The following is a 17,629-nucleotide window of genomic DNA, read 5'->3' as shown; positions in this document are numbered from 1 at the left end:
AGGCTTTTATCCAAAGCGACTTACAGTGCACTTATTACAGGGACAATCCCCCCGGAGCAACCTGGAGTTAAGGGCCTTGCTCAAGGGCCCAACAGTGGCATCTTGGTGGTGCTGGGGCTTGAACCCCCGACCTTCTGGTCAGTAACCCTGAGCCTCAACCACTGAGCCACCACTGCCCCCATACTTACATACCGAGGTCGAACATGTCGTGGTCGAACGTTGTCGGCCTTGGCAATACATCGGTCAGCCACTATTAAAAACATACACAGCCTGAAATTCTGAGGAGTACGGACAAAATATTGCATCTTAAGATGTGGTCACACTAGATTTCGAGCATGCAAAATTATTTCAGACATGCTCAAGCGCTTCAGGTTTTAATGAATAAAAAATCACAAATAACATGTAGCATTATACTCAAAAAGTTCAAATATATCATCTACTTCATTTCATGGGACAATAAAATCCAAGTCACTGTCATCCTTTTCAGCGCAAAACTGAATCTAAATTCAGTTATAATAAATCTATATTAGGCTTATTATAGATTGTGCCTTGTTTACAAAAGCCAGCATTATTTGCCTGGTGCAATTAACGTTGTATAATTGTATTATCAGAATTTGGCGTGTACTGATGGTTCATGTAAATGTGTTAACCTGATTGCCATGGCCAAACTAAGTCAATATTTAGCTTTCTTGAAATAGGAATAAAACAGATTCCATATTACAGTATTAATCAGAATTTTGGGTCACGTAAACACCTTATTCAGAATATCCACTGTAACACGTGTGTGCGTGGCACATATGGCAGGTAATTGTGGGTGATATGAAATGCAGGCAGTCCTGAAAAGTCAAGCTACCGCAGAAACAGTTTTTGCAGTGAGAATAAAAAAGAACAAATCATGATAAATCAATAAACTGATGGGCAATAGCATCATAATAACCATAATGTGCTCTTATGTGCAACTGTACAGGAATCAGAATGAATGAGTTGATGAACTTACTGTGCAGAATGCAGCGTAATAAATGGCATGAGCAAGCATTTGCAGTGTTTTCAGGAGAATTGCAGGATAACTCGATTATGATTCTATGTATGGGTTACTCTCAGGAAACTGTGTCATTTTTGTGTTATGTGTGTTTTTATGGGTGAGATTCTTCTTATCAGTATGAGCACAGCATATGACAAATACACTTAAATATTCAAGACATGACGCCTCATGAAGCTGCCAAATCCTGCCATGAATATTTCATCGAGCTGTGTGAACACACACACACACACACACACACACACACACACACACACACACACACACACACACACACACACAGGCGGCAGTGGTGGTCTATATTTAGCTGCTGGAGTCCCTGAATATTGCGTCTTTGAGCTGGTGAACGCAGCGAGAAGATGCTGGATCACGTCAGCACATATGCCACTCTGCAGAACATTTCTATACATCAGTTCGTCCGTCTGTCCGCTTGTCTGTCTGTCCATCCATCCATCCATATATAGTGTATATATATATATATTGCATATATATCATTGTAAATTGCCATATATGTTTAATGATTTCCAAATCCACTATTTGTTTGTGAGATATATTTTAAAATACAACATGCAAACATGATGTGGAGAACCAGGTCTTTCACTTATGCAATCTAATATTTGTATTCATTTATGGGATTTGTAGGAATTCATAGAGATAAAGATGTTTGCATTTGGGAGAATATGTTACAAATAAAATAAAAAACGGTTGTTTTTATGACATTTTGCAGGGCTGTACGTTTAATTAACTAGGTGTTAGCAATGATGCTAGTGCTACTCCAGCACATTGAATTATTGAAAAATAATGCATTCTTTTTCAATTATTCAACGGTCTGTTGTCAGTAATTCCTTCATATACAGTAGCACTTATACTGTAGTTGAGAAGAGCCGACTCACTGTTTTCCAACATTTGTTTTTATATTCAGCATTTTGAATGTGATGTATTCGCAGTTCCTTCCTCACTATGGGATGGAAAATTGTCCATCACAACAATGAGCTCATTAACATATCACTGCCAATGGTTAACTACACCGGCACACTGATTTTAGCCAATCATAACAGCACTCATTTACATAAAAGATTTAATGCTACAAAGATATTAAAGGGTCAGAGATAGAGAGAAAAAAATGTCATGAAATACAAAATTCTTACTATTCTTACAGCAAAAAAGTCTTGCTTAAGATTATAAGCAGCAAAGTGTAGAATAAGAAACCTTTAAGAGAAGATAGACATTGTGCACTTTGCCAATTTTGCAAGAAAATATAATTTTCTTCTAATATAAACAAAAGCTTTTAGAGCATATAATGTGTGTGTGTATGTGTGTGTGTGTGTGTGTGTGTGTGTGTGTGTGTGTGTGTGTGTGTGTGCTGTGCGTGTGTGTGTGTCAGATGCAGTCAGTGCAATCATCCGTTCAGCATTATAAACAATGCGACGCCTGCAGTCAAAAGCATGTGTATGTTCATTAAAGCTGTGAATGTCAGTGACTGTAATCAGCTGAACACAACATCTGGATTTCACACACTGACACACACAATAACAACCGCACAGAGCAACACAAATGTATAGACAATACACTCTTCCACTTTTGGATGAATGCATGCAGGCATACGACAGGGGTTTCATGCATAATCAAGAGCGCTAATAAAACTAGATAATAATGAAGGCAGGTAGGCAGAATATTGTGCACTAATGAAGCTCCCTACAGCGATTAGAGCTCTGTTGATGAGTGTGTTAACTGCATCATGATCTGAGTCCAGTCGTCTACTGATACCATTTCATTTCACTACTGATAAACAGCTTAGTGCATACTAGAATAAATTAACTTTCATTTTATACTGTAGTATGTGTGAATAATGATGCAAAGACTTACTTGGATCAGATTTTGAGAAGGTGTCTCTATCCAAGAGGTTTCTGAAGAAAGAAAGAAAGAAAGAAAGAAAGAAAGAAAGAAAGAAAAGAAAGAAAGAAAGAAAGAAAGAAATGTAATTACATGAGATATTAATGATAATCACAATAAGCAATGCAATAATATAGTTCATTAGAGATCATAAGGCAGTTATAAAGATGATAAAGTTAACAACAGTGTTGACTCGGCTCATCTCAGTTCTACAAACTATTTGAAGAGTCTCAATTGTCTCCTAGGGCCGGATATTTAACATCAGGTCTATCTAGGGAGGAGAAATTAACTCTGAATCATGAACATACCAGGCCAGTATCAGAGGAGCACAGAGTCACTAAAATATATCTCATGTGTTTTCATAGGCACATATCAGACACGGATCTCTTCTGACTGAACAGAGTAAAGGCAGTAGCTTTGAAAATCACTTTCATAAAGTGGCATCAATAACAGGAAAACCTGAATCTGAGGAGATTTCACCTAAATTTTTTTGCGAAAACAAAAGACACTCTTTAACTAATCCATACAGTTTTCAAATTTTCTGACTATTAAAAAAATGTTTAAAAAAAAAACATAATCCATTTTGAATTATTTAACTTGCTGTATACATTTGCAGACTGAAATGACTCAAAGCATGATTCATTCCAGACACACATAAACATTTACTGTATATTAATATAAATATTGAGTGAAAATCCTCAGAATATGTCTGTGACAGAAGCTGCACTGCGGTAGCGTTTTCCAAAATCTAACTGACTCTATAACTCATAACCCCAATTGATTATATAATCCATAACCCCAACTGATTATATAATCCATAACCCCAATTGATTAAATAATCCATAACCCCAATTGATTATATAATCCATAACCCCAATTGATTAAATAATCCATAACCCCAATTGATTATATAATCCATAACCCCAATTGATTATATAATCCATAACCCCAATTGATTATATAATCCATAACCCCAATTGATTAAATAATCCATAACCCCAATTGATTATATAATCCATAACTCCAATTGATTATATAATCCATAACTCCAATTGATTATATAATCCATAACCCCAATTGATTATATAATCCATAACTCCAATTGATTATATCATCCATAACCCCAATTGATTATATAATCCATAACCCCAATTGATTATATAATCCATAACTCCAATTGATTATATAATTCATAAACCCAGTTGATTATATAATTCATAACCCCAACTGATTGTATAATCCATAACTCCAATTGATTATATAATCCATAACTCCAATTGATTATATAATCCATAACCCCAATTGATTATATAATCCATAACTCCAATTGATTATATCATCCATAACCCCAATTGATTATATAATCCATAACCCCAATTGATTATATAATCCATAACTCCAATTGATTATATAATTCATAAACCCAGTTGATTATATAATTCATAACCCCAACTGATTGTGTCATGTCTTGTCCTGTCATATCGTATGTTTTGCTCTTGTTCTTTCCTTCTACTCTCATGCCATCTATTGGCCCTCTTTTGTTACTTCTCTCCTTTTCCCTCGCTCCCCAGCTGTCTCTCGTCTCCCCCTAATTCTTCGTCTAATTCTTCCCCACCTGATTCCGTTTTCCCGCTGATTAGCTCTACTTCTTTCCCTGCTTTCTCTGCCTTCATTGTCTGAGTCTCACTAGAGAACGCTACACGCTGTTTCTGTCTACCGTCAGAATTGTCGCTGTCTAGTCCTGTCCTGTATTTGTTCCCGCTCCTCTGCACCCCTCTCTCCGTTAACCACCTGGATTTGTGTTCTATTCAGTTCAGCCCTCGCTGCTAGAGGTCTGGTGCCCTACGCTCTCCCTCTATCCCTGCCAACCCCAGGGGAATCCACAGCCTGTCGGCGTCACACTGCAAGCCCGGCAGCCGCCTAGGGAGGCCCGCTAAGGAGCGCTGAGGACTGCTCCCTTCATTCTTCGATCAGCGCTTGGATTGTTTATGTTTACCTTTTCAGCCTCTCAAGGAGAAGACTTTGTGTTTTGTAGTGATCTAATTTTGAACTTCATTAAAGACTGCTTTCTGTTATATCGCTTTTGGGTCCTCACTTACCTCACAACAGAAGACTCAGACCAGAAATGGACCAAGCGATCCCGAATCCTATTCTGCCGGCTGTCGAGCTCCAAGGGGCGATGTTAGGCAGACACGAGGGGGAGTTATCTGCTGCCCGACATGCTATTGAGGCCCTGGCTGCTCAGGTCGCTGACCTCACCGGTCAACTCCAGACTCTTCGCCTCGACTCTTCAGCCGCTTCCATGTCTTCCGGACCCCCTGAGCCCAGGATCAACAACCCGCCCTGCTACGCTGGTGAGCCCACGGAGTGCCGCGCTTTTCTAACCCAATGCGATGTTGTCTTCTCTCTCCAGCCCACCACCTACTCCCTGAGCAGGGCCCGCGTCGCATATGTGCTTTCTCTCCTCTCCGGACGGGCTCGTGAGTGGGGCACGACCATCTGGGAAGCGGAGGCTGACTGCATTAACCACTATCAGGACTTCAGGAGGGAGATGATCCGGGTTTTTGATCGTTCCGTGTTCGGCGAGGAGGCCTCCCGAGTCCTGTCGTCACTACGTCAGGGTAAGCGGTCCGTCACGGATTATTCCATCGAGTTCCGGACTCTCGCCGCCTCTTGCGACTGGAACGAGCCTGCCTTGCTCGCCCGCTTTCTGGAGGGTCTCTGCGCGGAGGTCAAGGACGAGATCCTCTCCCGTGAGGTTCCCACACGAGTGGATTCCGCGATTGAACTCGCCATCCGCATCGAGAAGAGAATCGACCTTCACCGCCGGACCCGTAAGGCTGATGCTGCTTCTCTCTCAGCCCCTTTCTTCACTGCTCTACCATCCTCCTCCTTGGCCGCGCCGTCTGAGCCCATGCAGTTAGGGGGTATCCGCATCTCGGCTACAGAGAAGGAGCGGAGAATTAACCATCGCCTCTGTCTTTACTGCGGCGCTGCTACGCACCTCGTCACTTCCTGTCCGGTAAAAGCCAGAGTTCACCAGTGATCGGAGAGCGACTGGTGAGCGCAACTACCCTGGCCTCTCCTTCAAGGTCCTGTTCCACATTCCCTGTCCATCTCCGTTGGACCGGCTCTTCCGCTTCCTGCAAGGCTCTGATTGACTCTGGGGCAGAGGGCTGTTTTATGGATCGAGACTTGGGCTCGAGAGCACAGCATTCCCCTTTCTGATTTAAGGGAGCCCTCGGCCCTGTTCGCTCTGGACGGTAGTCCCCTCCCCGGGATTCAGCGTGAGACGCTACCCTTAACTCTCACTGTCTCTGGTAATCACAGCGAGACCATTTCCTTTTTTATTTTTCAGTCACCATTTGCTCCTATTGTCTTAGGCCACCCTTGGCTAGTTCAACATAACCCCTCCATTAATTGGTCTAAGAACACCATCCTCTCTTGGAATGTCTCGTGTTATGTGAAGTGTTTAACGTCTGCTATTCCCCCCCATCTCCTCTGTCTCTCTCTCTCAGGAGGAGCCTGGTGATCTGACTGGTGTGCCGGAGGACTATCACGATTTGCGAGCGGTGTTCTGTCGTTCCCGAGCCGCTTCCCTCCCTCTGCACCGCGCATATGATTGTAAGATCGAGCTCCTCCCAGGAGCCACTCCCCCAGCGGTAGACTTTACTCTCTATCGGTTCCCGACGCCAAGCCCTTGAGGATTATTTATCCGCCTCGCTCGACGCCGGTACCATAGTTCCCTCCTCGTCTCCGCCGGGCGGGTTTTTTTGTTAAGAAGAAGGACGGCTCTCTTCGGCCATGCATTGATTATCGAGGGCTGAATGACATTACTGTTAAGAATCGTTACCCGCTCCCTCTGATGTCTTCAGCCTTCGAGATCTTGCAGGGAGCCAGATATTTTACTAAATTGGATCTGCGTAACGCTTACCATCTCGTGCGCATTAGGGAGGGGACGAGTGGAAGACCGCATTTAACACCCCGTTAGGGCATTTTGAATATCGGGTCCTTCCGTTCGGCCTTGTCAACGCCCCAGCTGTCTTTCAGGCGCTCATCAACGACGTCCTAAGAGACATGCTGAACATTTTTGTTTTCGTTTATCTCGACGATATTTTGATTTTTTCACCGTCGCTCCAGATTCATGTCCTGCATGTTCGCCGCATACTTCAACGTTTATTGGAGAAACGCCTCTACGTTAAGGCTGAGAAGTGCACCTTCCATGCCCCTTCAGTAGTTTTTCTTGGCTCCGTTATTTCCGCCGCGGGTATTGAGATGGATTCCGCCAAGGTCCAGGCCGTGCTCGACTGGCCCACTCCTGAATCACGTGTCGAGCTGCAGCGTTTTCTCGGTTTTGCCAATTTTTACCGACGCTTTATCCGTAATTTCAGTCAGGTGGCTTCCCCCCTGACTGCCCTCACGTCCGTCAAGACGCGCTTTAATTGGTCCGTCTCGGCCCAGAGGGCTTTTGACCTCCTTAAGAGCCGTTTGACGTCCGCGCCCATCCTTCTTAGCCCGGATTTGTCTAGACAGTTCATCGTCGAGGTAGACTTGTCCGAAGTAGGCGTGGGAGCCATTCTCTCCCAGCGTTCCGCTGCTGACAACAAGGTCCACCCTTGCGCGTTCTTTTCCCATCGCCTGTCCCTGTCCGAACGTAATTACGATGTGGGGAACCGTGAGTTGCTCGCCATCCGCCTCGCTTTAGGCGAATGGCGACAATGGTTGGAGGGGGCGACTGTTCCTTTTATCGTTTGGACGGACCATAGAAATTTAGAGTACATTTGTTCCGCTAAATGTCTTAACGCGCGCCAGGCTCGCTGGGCTCTATTTTTCACTCGATTCGAGTTTGTCATCTCCTACCGTCCGGGCTCTAAAAACATCAAGCCTGATGCCCTGTCGCGCCTCTTTCCTTCCTCGGTCCCTACGGACTCTAAGGAGATCCTCCCTAAGGGTTGCGTCATCGGGGCGGCGGTATGGGGAATCGAAAGACGGGTTAAACGGGCGCTTGGTAACACATCTTCTCCGCGTAACTGTCCTAAGCATCTCCTTTTTGTTCCTACCTCCACTCGCCTAGCCGTTCTTCAGTGGGCCCACTCGGCCAAGTTGGCAGGCCACCCCGGCGTCCGGGGCACGCTCGCGTCCATTCGCCAGCGCTTTTGGTGGCCCACTCGAGAACGTGATATGCGGCGTTTCATAGCAGCTTGCCCCATCTGCGCTCAGACTAAGTCCGGTAACTCCCCGGCGGTCTCCTTAGACCACTTCCCATCCCTCGCGACCATGGTCCCATATCGCCCTAGACTTCATCACTGGCCTTCCTTCGTCGGCTGGTAAGACTGTTATTCTCACAGTTATTGATCGTTTCTCCAAGGCGGCCCATTTCATTCCCCTCGCTAAACTCCCTCCGCCAAGGAGACGGCACAAATTGTTGTCGAGAATGTCTTTCGCATTCACGGTCTCCCGTCCGACATCGTCTCAGACAGGGGTTCGCAGTTCACGTCTCTATTTTGGAGAGAGTTTTGTCAGCTGATTGGGGCGTCCGTCAGTCTCTCGTCCGGCTTCCACCCTCAGTCTAACGGTCAAGCCGAACGGGCCAATCAGACTGTTGGTCGCATTCTGCGCAGCCTCTCCTTCCGCAACCCCGCGTCCTGGGCTGAGCACCTCCCCTGGGCCGAATACGCCCATAACTCCCTTCTGTCGTCTGCTACCGGTCTGTCCCCCTTTCAGTGTTGCCTTGGTTATCAACCTCCGCTGTTCACGTCGCAACTCGCCGACTCCAGCGTTCCCTCCGCTCAAGCTTTCGTCCAACGTTGCGAACGCACTTGGCGGAGTGTTAGTTCGGCCCTGCGCCGTTTTAGAACCCAGACAGTTAAGGCTGCTAATAAGCGTAGATCCAAGAGTCCCAGATACTGCCGCGGTCAAAGGGTGTGGCTCTCCACCCTCAACCTTCCCCTTAGGTCTGCCCCTCGTAAACTGACCCCACGCTTCATCGGTCCGTTCCGTATTTCTCAGGTCATTAATCCCGTTGCGGTACGACTTCTCCCCTGCTATCTTCGCCGTGTTCACCCGGTTTTCCACGTCTCCTGTGTCAAGCCCGCTGCCCGCACTCCCACTCGTCCCTCTTCCCCCCCGTTCGCGTTGAGGGCGCTCCCATCTACAGGGTCCGCAAGATTCTAGACATGCGTCCCCGGGGCCGTGGTCATCAGTTTCTGGTCGATTGGGAGGGATACGGTCCCGAGGAGAGAAGTTGGGTTCCCTCTCGGGACGTTCTGGACCGTTCGCTGATTGATGATTTCCTCCGGAACCACCAGGTTTCCTCCTCGAGAGCGCCAGGAGACGCTCGCTGAGGGGGGGGTACTGTCATGTCTTGTCCTGTCATATCGTATGTTTTGCTCTTGTTCTTTCCTTCTACTCTCATGCCATCTATTGGCCCACTTTTGTTACTTCTCTCCTTTTCCCTCGCTCCCCAGCTGTCTCTCGTCTCCCCCTAATTCTTCGTCTAATTCTTCCCCACCTGATTCCGTTTTCCCCGCTGATTAGCTCTACTTCTTTCCCTGCTTTCTCTGCCTTCATTGTCTGAGTCTCACTAGAGAACGCTACACGCTGTTTCTGTCTACCATCAGAATTGTCGCTGTCCAGTCCTGTCCTGTATTTGTTCCCGCTCCTCTGCACCCCTCTCTCCGTTAACCACCTGGATTTGTGTTCTATTCAGTTCGCCCCTCGCTGCTAGAGGTCTGGTGCCTACGCTCTCCCCTCTATCCCTGCCAACCCCAGGGGAATCCACAGCCTGTCGGCGTCACACTGCAAGCCCCGGCAGCCGCCTAAGGGAGGCCCGCTAAGGAGCGCTGAGGACTGCTCCCTTCATTCTTCGTCCGCGCTGCGGATTGTTTATGTTTACCTTTTCGCCTCTCAAGGAGAAGACTTTGTGTTTTGTAGTGATCTAATTTTGAACTTCATTAAAGACTGCTTTCTGTTATATCGCTTTTGGGTCTTCACTTACCTCACAACAGATTGTATAATCCATAACTCCAATTGATTATATAATTCATAAACCCAGTTGATTATATAATCCAGAACCCCAACTGATTATATAGTCCATAACACCAACTGATTATATAATCCATAACCCCAAATCAATATCAATCCATAAACCCAATTGATTATATAATCCATAACCCCAACTGATTACATAATCCACAACCCCCAGACCACCTACAACATGATGATACAATAGATTGTGTACTTGATGGGCCCCAGAGTCCCCAGTAATGATGAAAGCCTACAAATGCCCCTGCTGTGAAATATACTGTACAATGTCTTACTTTCTTACTTTTCTTTTCTTTTTTCTTTTTTGAACATCTTAGACCACTTGGCTTGGTTTACATACAATTTACATTAAGTTTATTTCTATATATGATGATACCAATTTATGATGCCTAGTTCAGAAAACATAACATGTCTCTACCCAACAATGTAATTTTTTAATGTTTTGCTAGATTCAGTTTATACCCATTTGTGATGTATATAATTATGTACATGTGTATGTACATGTATTGTGTTACACTTTTTGGTGTAAAATTAATACACAACTCTAATCATTTTTATCAGGCGTGCAGGGGGAGTGACTTGAGGGTCTCGCCTAGGGTGCCAAATGGGGTAAGACCGGCACTGAGAAAATATTTTTATTCTATGGGCAGTGACTAGTGATTTTTAGGCACCCAGTGATGCAAATAGAAACTCTATTCTTAGCCTTTAAATAAATTGTGTGCACTTTAATGAATCCATCATGCATGCCTACTACACAGGTGGTACACAGGATACAAAATGTATGCATGCATGTATGCTGGATCATAGTTTAAATTACTGTGCCGCTGACACCATCTACCAACTGTAAAGACAGAACTGCAAGGCAGGGATTATCACAAGCTAATCACCTGTGCAACTTCAGGAAATGTGCAGCCACTGGTTTTTGTTCCAAAGGGTGCTTGATACTAGTGATGTGCAAAACTACATATTTTCAAAATCAACTTGTCATTGGGTTGTCTAAATGATTGCTCAACTATTTGGTCTTTAGAAAGCGCTGAATAATTAGGGTCCACCAGCCCCATTCACATTTGTTTCTTAGGGGGGAGAGTCACACAGAATATGTTGAAAAGAAAAGACAATCCAAGAATGAGCAGCATTTAGACAGACAGATATTTAACAAATAAACAGGCTACGTACTGTATATACATATAATCTCTTAATGAACAAAACAATTGTATTCCTCACAAAAAAAGTCCCACTCCCTCTCTATTCTGTAACTCCATGTGCCACCTGAAAAGGGTCAAACCCAACCATTACAGAGCCAGAGTACCACAAACGCTTAAGAACGAGAATACTCATAAAACATTTACACGGCCTTTTCCCCTCGAAACAGCACATTCCCATTTAAAATCCCAGCACATCGAAAGCCCTCTCCCCACATCACACGCTCACCATCATAAACAACCCCAACTGCCAATCACACCGACACTGTCCTCCTCTGATTTTAATTAACGTTTAGCCCTTATCCTCTTCCGGACTCATTCCACATTCATATTTACAACATGCTGATAAAACACAGAGGAATAATTCATGAGGAATTTAATTAAAACATGAAGTGGGATAAACTTTAATGTTGCTAATGAAGCCGAATCCCCTGTGGCGTTTAAAAAATATAAAGCCAAAGAGTGAGAGTGTGTCCAAACACACTCTCGTAAAGATCAGCACATTGATGGGCAATTGATGTCATTATTGTATTGATGAGAAGGGAATAAAATCATTATTTATTCAAAATTGCTATCTTAATAATATGTGATAATGAGGGCCGTGAAAGGGCCATTAAACCAGTTTAATAAAGAAAATGCTTGTGTCAGGACAAATTACATCATCATTCTTAACACATCTTGATACTGGGGTAAACCGGTTCTTCATGGCCACTATTACAAATGCAAGGATTCTAATTTCAAAGGAGGTTTAAGGAGATATAGTCAGATGTATGTTGCAGTATAGGGCAACAAATTTAATATAGCATTAAAAAAAAATGACATTTAATGTTAAAACCGACCGCTGCATTTCAGAGAAATATACTGTAAATATACAATGTCAATTTTGATTATTGCTAAAAGTATGAAAAATAAGGATTGTTCATACATTTTACTGATTGAGCACATCATTTTAACAACATTTTACTGTAAAATTATATGTGATGTTAAATAATATAATTCCAACACAAATTATTATCAAATTCATTCTACGTTCAGAGGAGGTTTCAGGAGATATGTAAGGGATAAAGTACAGACAGTTATCACAAAATAAATCCTGACTAGATGATTTTGTATCAGCCTGAAGAGGTTTATTTTGCAATAGGAACCGGCTGACTGTACATTATTCTGCTTATTACACGGCTACTACCCAAATAAATAAATACATGGACATAAAATATTGATTTGCATTGAAATTATGTAATTATGTGAGAAGAAAAAAAATCGCTGAACAGCTGAACTCCACCTCCTTATTTTCTAGAAATGTCCACCTGACTGCTCATTATTCAGCCTATTACTAGTAAGACTACTTGCCAAATAAGCAAATAAATGTACATTAAACACTGATTTGAGTGTCAGTTATTTTATTAGAATACTTGTAGAGATTGCACTGTGATCCAAGAAGCAGGAAAGTTGACGGATTACTGGTCTGATAAGCCTTTATCTCGGGATGTGCGGTTGCTACTGAGAAATATCAGACCGCTAGATGGCGCTATTGATCAGTCAGAATCAAGTATTCCAGAGCACTGCGTAAAAAAGTCACATTAACTGTATGTTGCGGTATAGGGCGACAAATGTAATGTAGTGTTTAAAGTTTTAATGATAAACTTAAAAGACAACACAAACACACACATGACGGACATGTCCGTAAACAATCTCTTTCTCCCACACGATACTCTGCAGTCGACCTTTATACCTCAGAGGCTTGATTAGCCTAATACGGGACCGGGTGTGTAGGATCATGACCCGGCCCCGCCCTCTGCCCTGCCACAATGGGATGGCATTTTTTTTATGACTATATTTTTCATACTTTTACTTATTTAAAATATCATTTTAATTTGACTGTATATGTATATGTATAATCAAATAAAATATATATATTTGAAATATGAACTATACAATTATTCAAACTTTATACTTCTAAACACTTATATAAAATTATAAAAACACTTATTAATCAATTTTATATACAATATTTTTAGTGAAAGTATATGTATTGCTAAAAGTAAACAAATCTGTACTGCACTTTATTATACTGTAAAAGTATATGTTGTGTTAAATAATACGCATTTTCAAAACAAATTGAGAAATGTCATACTTTGCACTAAACTACTTTGACTTTTTACAGTAAAATACTTGTATTATCTTTAAAAGCAATATAATTTTTTCACTTTGTCAACAATACAGTCAACAAGGATTGTTTTTTTTTACTGTAGAATTTATACATTCATCCTCCATTAGAATTAACTTTTAAAATGAACTGTATTTTTATTGTGTACAGACGCTACCAATTCATTCTTATTGAGATTCAGTAAACGGATGCTGAACTTGTTGTTGTGTGGATCAGATTCCTTATGAGTATTATTTGGTTTCAAAACTGCTGGGATATTCTGGCATTTGTGAAGAACATTTGACCTGAATCTACTGCATTCATGAGTTTGACTGACTGATACACTGAAATCAATCACTTCACTGTTTCTAGTTTTTAAAGACTGCAGGAAAGGTTACTGACTTCTGCTTCTCACTTTCCTCTTTGTCTTTCGGTGTTTATTGACATGACCCCCAGCATGGAGGGGTCTCGCTTCCATATGCTTAGACTAAAACAAGTCAATGAGTCGATATAGATGCTTGCTGCCTCTTCACTGCCAGAATCCAAAAATAGCTTCTGCTTTCACCTTCAGAACTATCAGCGACTAACTTCAGTATTTTCTCTGAATCCTGGACACTGAAATGAGTATTTTACATGTTAAAATGTAACAACACGAATAGGATTTTTTCGGTAAATGATTCACACAAAGAATGATTTTACCATGTATTTACCTAAAATCCTCTACAAAAACACTTTTCAGTTCTTCATGCGCATTCACAGCAGATCTCACACGATGAAGACTTATGACCATTAAACCATACTCTATTTACTCTAAACTTTATGCACAGGTTTATAATCTTGTCAAATCTTTAAATAAAATGCTTCATAAGCATGGGTATATTTTCAGAGGTTACTAATGTTGAGTAAGTGTTATTAAGCATTTATAACATGTGAGGTAAAATTACGATTCGGTAAGTATTGCATGAACGTCACCCTTTTTATGCATGTTTTTATAATCATATCAATGATATCTAAAGCATGTACATATGATTTATTAGTCACCCTTTATAATCCCTTTATTGATTTTAAAGGCAACACTAATGTAAAGTGTTACCTGTGTAATTTTACTGTAAAATACTGTAAAAAAAAATAAATAAATTTTTTAAATAATTTAAATTATCAATTGTCTTATAATTTAACAAAAAAAAATGCTTTGTAAATTACTCTTTAAGTTTGGGAAAAAATTGAAGTTACCATCCCATAATGCCTGAAACAAAGTCACATTCCTTTTTCTTTTTTACTGTAAATTTAAAAACAACCACAGCTTGAACCATAAATAAAACCTTTTTTTTGTCCAGTGTAGTGACGTTTTAAATACTATTTCACATGACATATAGGAAGTGTACATGTACAGCAGCGGGACCAGCAATGCTCCATTTAAACCTATTTTAAACAGCAGTTTTCTAGATATTTATAATTATGCATGCACCTTTTATGAGCTCATTTGAGAGACAACATTACATATTTGTGGGCAACTTTTAAAATGTCTTTGTTACATCGCAGGACAATTTAACCCTCTGATGCATTATATTTAAATCAATTATATATTTTATCAGTTACACATCAGTCCACTCAATTACAACAGAGTTTGACTCCCTGAAAATAACACATCATAGTGACCCACAGCACTGCCCATTTATTCAGTTTAATTCACAGCAGACCCAAATAACACACAGCCCAGGTGTGAAGACTGATGCCCATTGTGTGCTTTGAACAAAGCATCTGATTTCAATTCTGATGTCTTTATGAGATGTTTAAGAAGCCTCACTGGATGTAGACCACCACAATGCTTCTCAAGACATCAGCGCTTTCTTCATGCATGCACCGATTATGCAACACTGAACAGAGAGCTGTCTTATGACATGCGCAAGACATGTACAGTCTACATAAAAGATGCATTCTACAACCTCACAATTATGGGAACACATGTGTATATACTGCATAATAAAATAATTTATGTTTTGTAATGCATTCATTTAATGTGCTGCATGTTCTTGTCAATAATTATAATCACAGTTATATTTCTGTACCATGTTATAGCTTATACTAAAAGATTATACAGTAATGCAATACCCAATTGAATGTGTTATATATCGTGTATATTAATGCATTGTATTTTTGGAGGTGTATGTAACCCCTGAACCACTTTTAGTATAATAGTGGTTACGATTATTGAAATAATACATTAGAATGTGTATTATGAATACCTTTATAATGCATACAAGCTCGAGGCTTCATAGAAATGAACATTTATGAACGAATAATCTCTTGTACTTGATCAAATAGCCTACTTAAATAAATATTATTAAGATTCCTCGTGAGCGCTTGAATAATTATTCTGCAGCACAATAACAAATAAAATGCTTTAAATAATTCACTTTAATGTCAATTATGCAAATGCAAAATTGACAAAAATGGATACGAAAACAGTTTCTGTCAACAAAATGTAATTTATATAATGTGCAAAGAGAAATGCTGACGAAGCCCTAAATGACCGCAGGCGTTGCATGTTATCAGAGAAACTCCACGCATCAGTCGTCTGATACACGGAGCTGCACTCCTGACAGAACCCACGCGCGTCACTCACCTGCACGACACGGTGATCTCAACTTTCGTGGCGGGAATCACTGCCGCGAGCGGCTCGAAATCCGCCAGACTCGCCATATTCATCATAGACATGATGCTGGGTGAGCGCTAGAGAAACACTGCGAGCATCCTTCAGTCAGTGGCAGTGGAATGTGTGTGAGTGAGTGGGGGGGACACACCGCTTCACATGCGACGTCACAGGGCAGGCGCGCGATCAGTCCACGCGAGAGAGAATTCCTGCCAGTCAGCGCGAGCAGAGCGGCGTGACAGATGTGCACGATCCCCTTAAATAAAATACAATAATGAATTCATGTTAAATCAAGCTTGTAAAATGCTTTAAGTGTGCTTTTTAAATTGCTTAATATATTATTTGCATCAATATCTCTAGACTATATCTGTTCTAAACCTAATATGTCCTATTTGTCCTATCTGTTCTGTATCTATACTTACTGTATTTCTATCTATCTATGTCTGTTCTACATCTATAGTAAATTTATTCTATGCTTACATACATATACACACACGCACGCGCGCACACACGCGCACACACACGCACGCACACACACACACACACACACGCAGGGTTGAGCCTGGTCGATACCTGGATGGGAGACCTCCTGGGGAAAACTTGCTGCTGGAAGAGGTGTAAGGGAGGCCAGCAGGGGGTGCTCACCCTGCGTTCTGTGTGGGTCATAATACCCCAGTACAGTGACGGGGACACTATACTGTATAAAAGACACCGTACTTTGGATGAGACATTAAACCGAGGTTCTGACTCTCAGCGGTCATTAAAAATCCCAGGGCACATCTCGTAAAGAGTAGGGGTGTAACCCTGGTGGTCCTGGCCAAATTCCCCCCATTGCCCCTTGTCAATCATGGCCTCCTAATAATCCCCATCCATTAATTGTCTCTATAACTCTACTCTCTCCTCTCCACCAATAGCTGGTGTGTGATGAGTGTACTGGCGCACTAGTCTGTCGTCGCATCAGTCAGGTGGATGCTGCACACTGGTGGTGGTTAAGGAGAGTCCTATTCACTTTGTAAAGCACTTTAAGTGTAGTGTCAGAAAAGTGCTATATAACGTTCATTTGTCCTTTATATATATACATATATTTATGTATATATAAGGGCTGTCAATCGATTACAATTTTTAAATGAATTAATTAGTGTCAGAATTAATCGCATGTACAAATATATGCTGAGAAAGCCCCTCAAATAACAATAATATATAATGATTAAAAAATTATACATAGTTATCTTTAAATATAAAAAAAAAAAGACAAACACCGTATATCAAGGTGTGCAAAATTATTAGAGAGCTTCATTACCTAGAGATTTAACTGACACTGAAAATTAAAATTAAAAAAAAAATGACTTTCAGACGGATGCAACACTCTTGAAATAGCTAAACTATTGAGGCGTGACCACTGGACAATCAAACATTTTGTTGTGAATTGTCAACTGGGTTGCACAAAACACATGGAGAAGATGACCTATTCAGGTAGCCTGTAGGCTGCAAACAAACCTCAGAATAACTCAGTAGTGCTTGCAGATGTGATAGCGGACAATGGAAACACCTCTAACCATTTTTAACAGCTGTCTATGATCACCAGAAAGAACTGTTTGTCCTTCTCTGCATAATCAAAATGGATTCTCCGGCCACCTCCATGGATGAAGAGG

At 41.6% G+C, this 17,629-nt stretch overlaps 1 pseudogene; it reads right to left on the bottom strand.

The window, feature by feature from the left end:
- The window catches only part of LOC127640727 (copine-8-like), a 77,055-nt pseudogene extending 60,966 nt beyond the window's left edge, over nt 1-16,089 (bottom strand).
- Between the last annotated feature and the right edge of the window lie 1,540 nt (nt 16,090-17,629).

The sequence above is a fragment of the Xyrauchen texanus genome, chromosome 49 (genome assembly GCF_025860055.1).
Source record: "Xyrauchen texanus isolate HMW12.3.18 chromosome 49, RBS_HiC_50CHRs, whole genome shotgun sequence".
NCBI classification, from domain to species: Eukaryota; Metazoa; Chordata; class Actinopteri; order Cypriniformes; family Catostomidae; genus Xyrauchen; species Xyrauchen texanus.
Note: the sequence above shows the minus strand (reverse complement) of the source record. Positions and strands in the feature narration are given on the sequence as shown.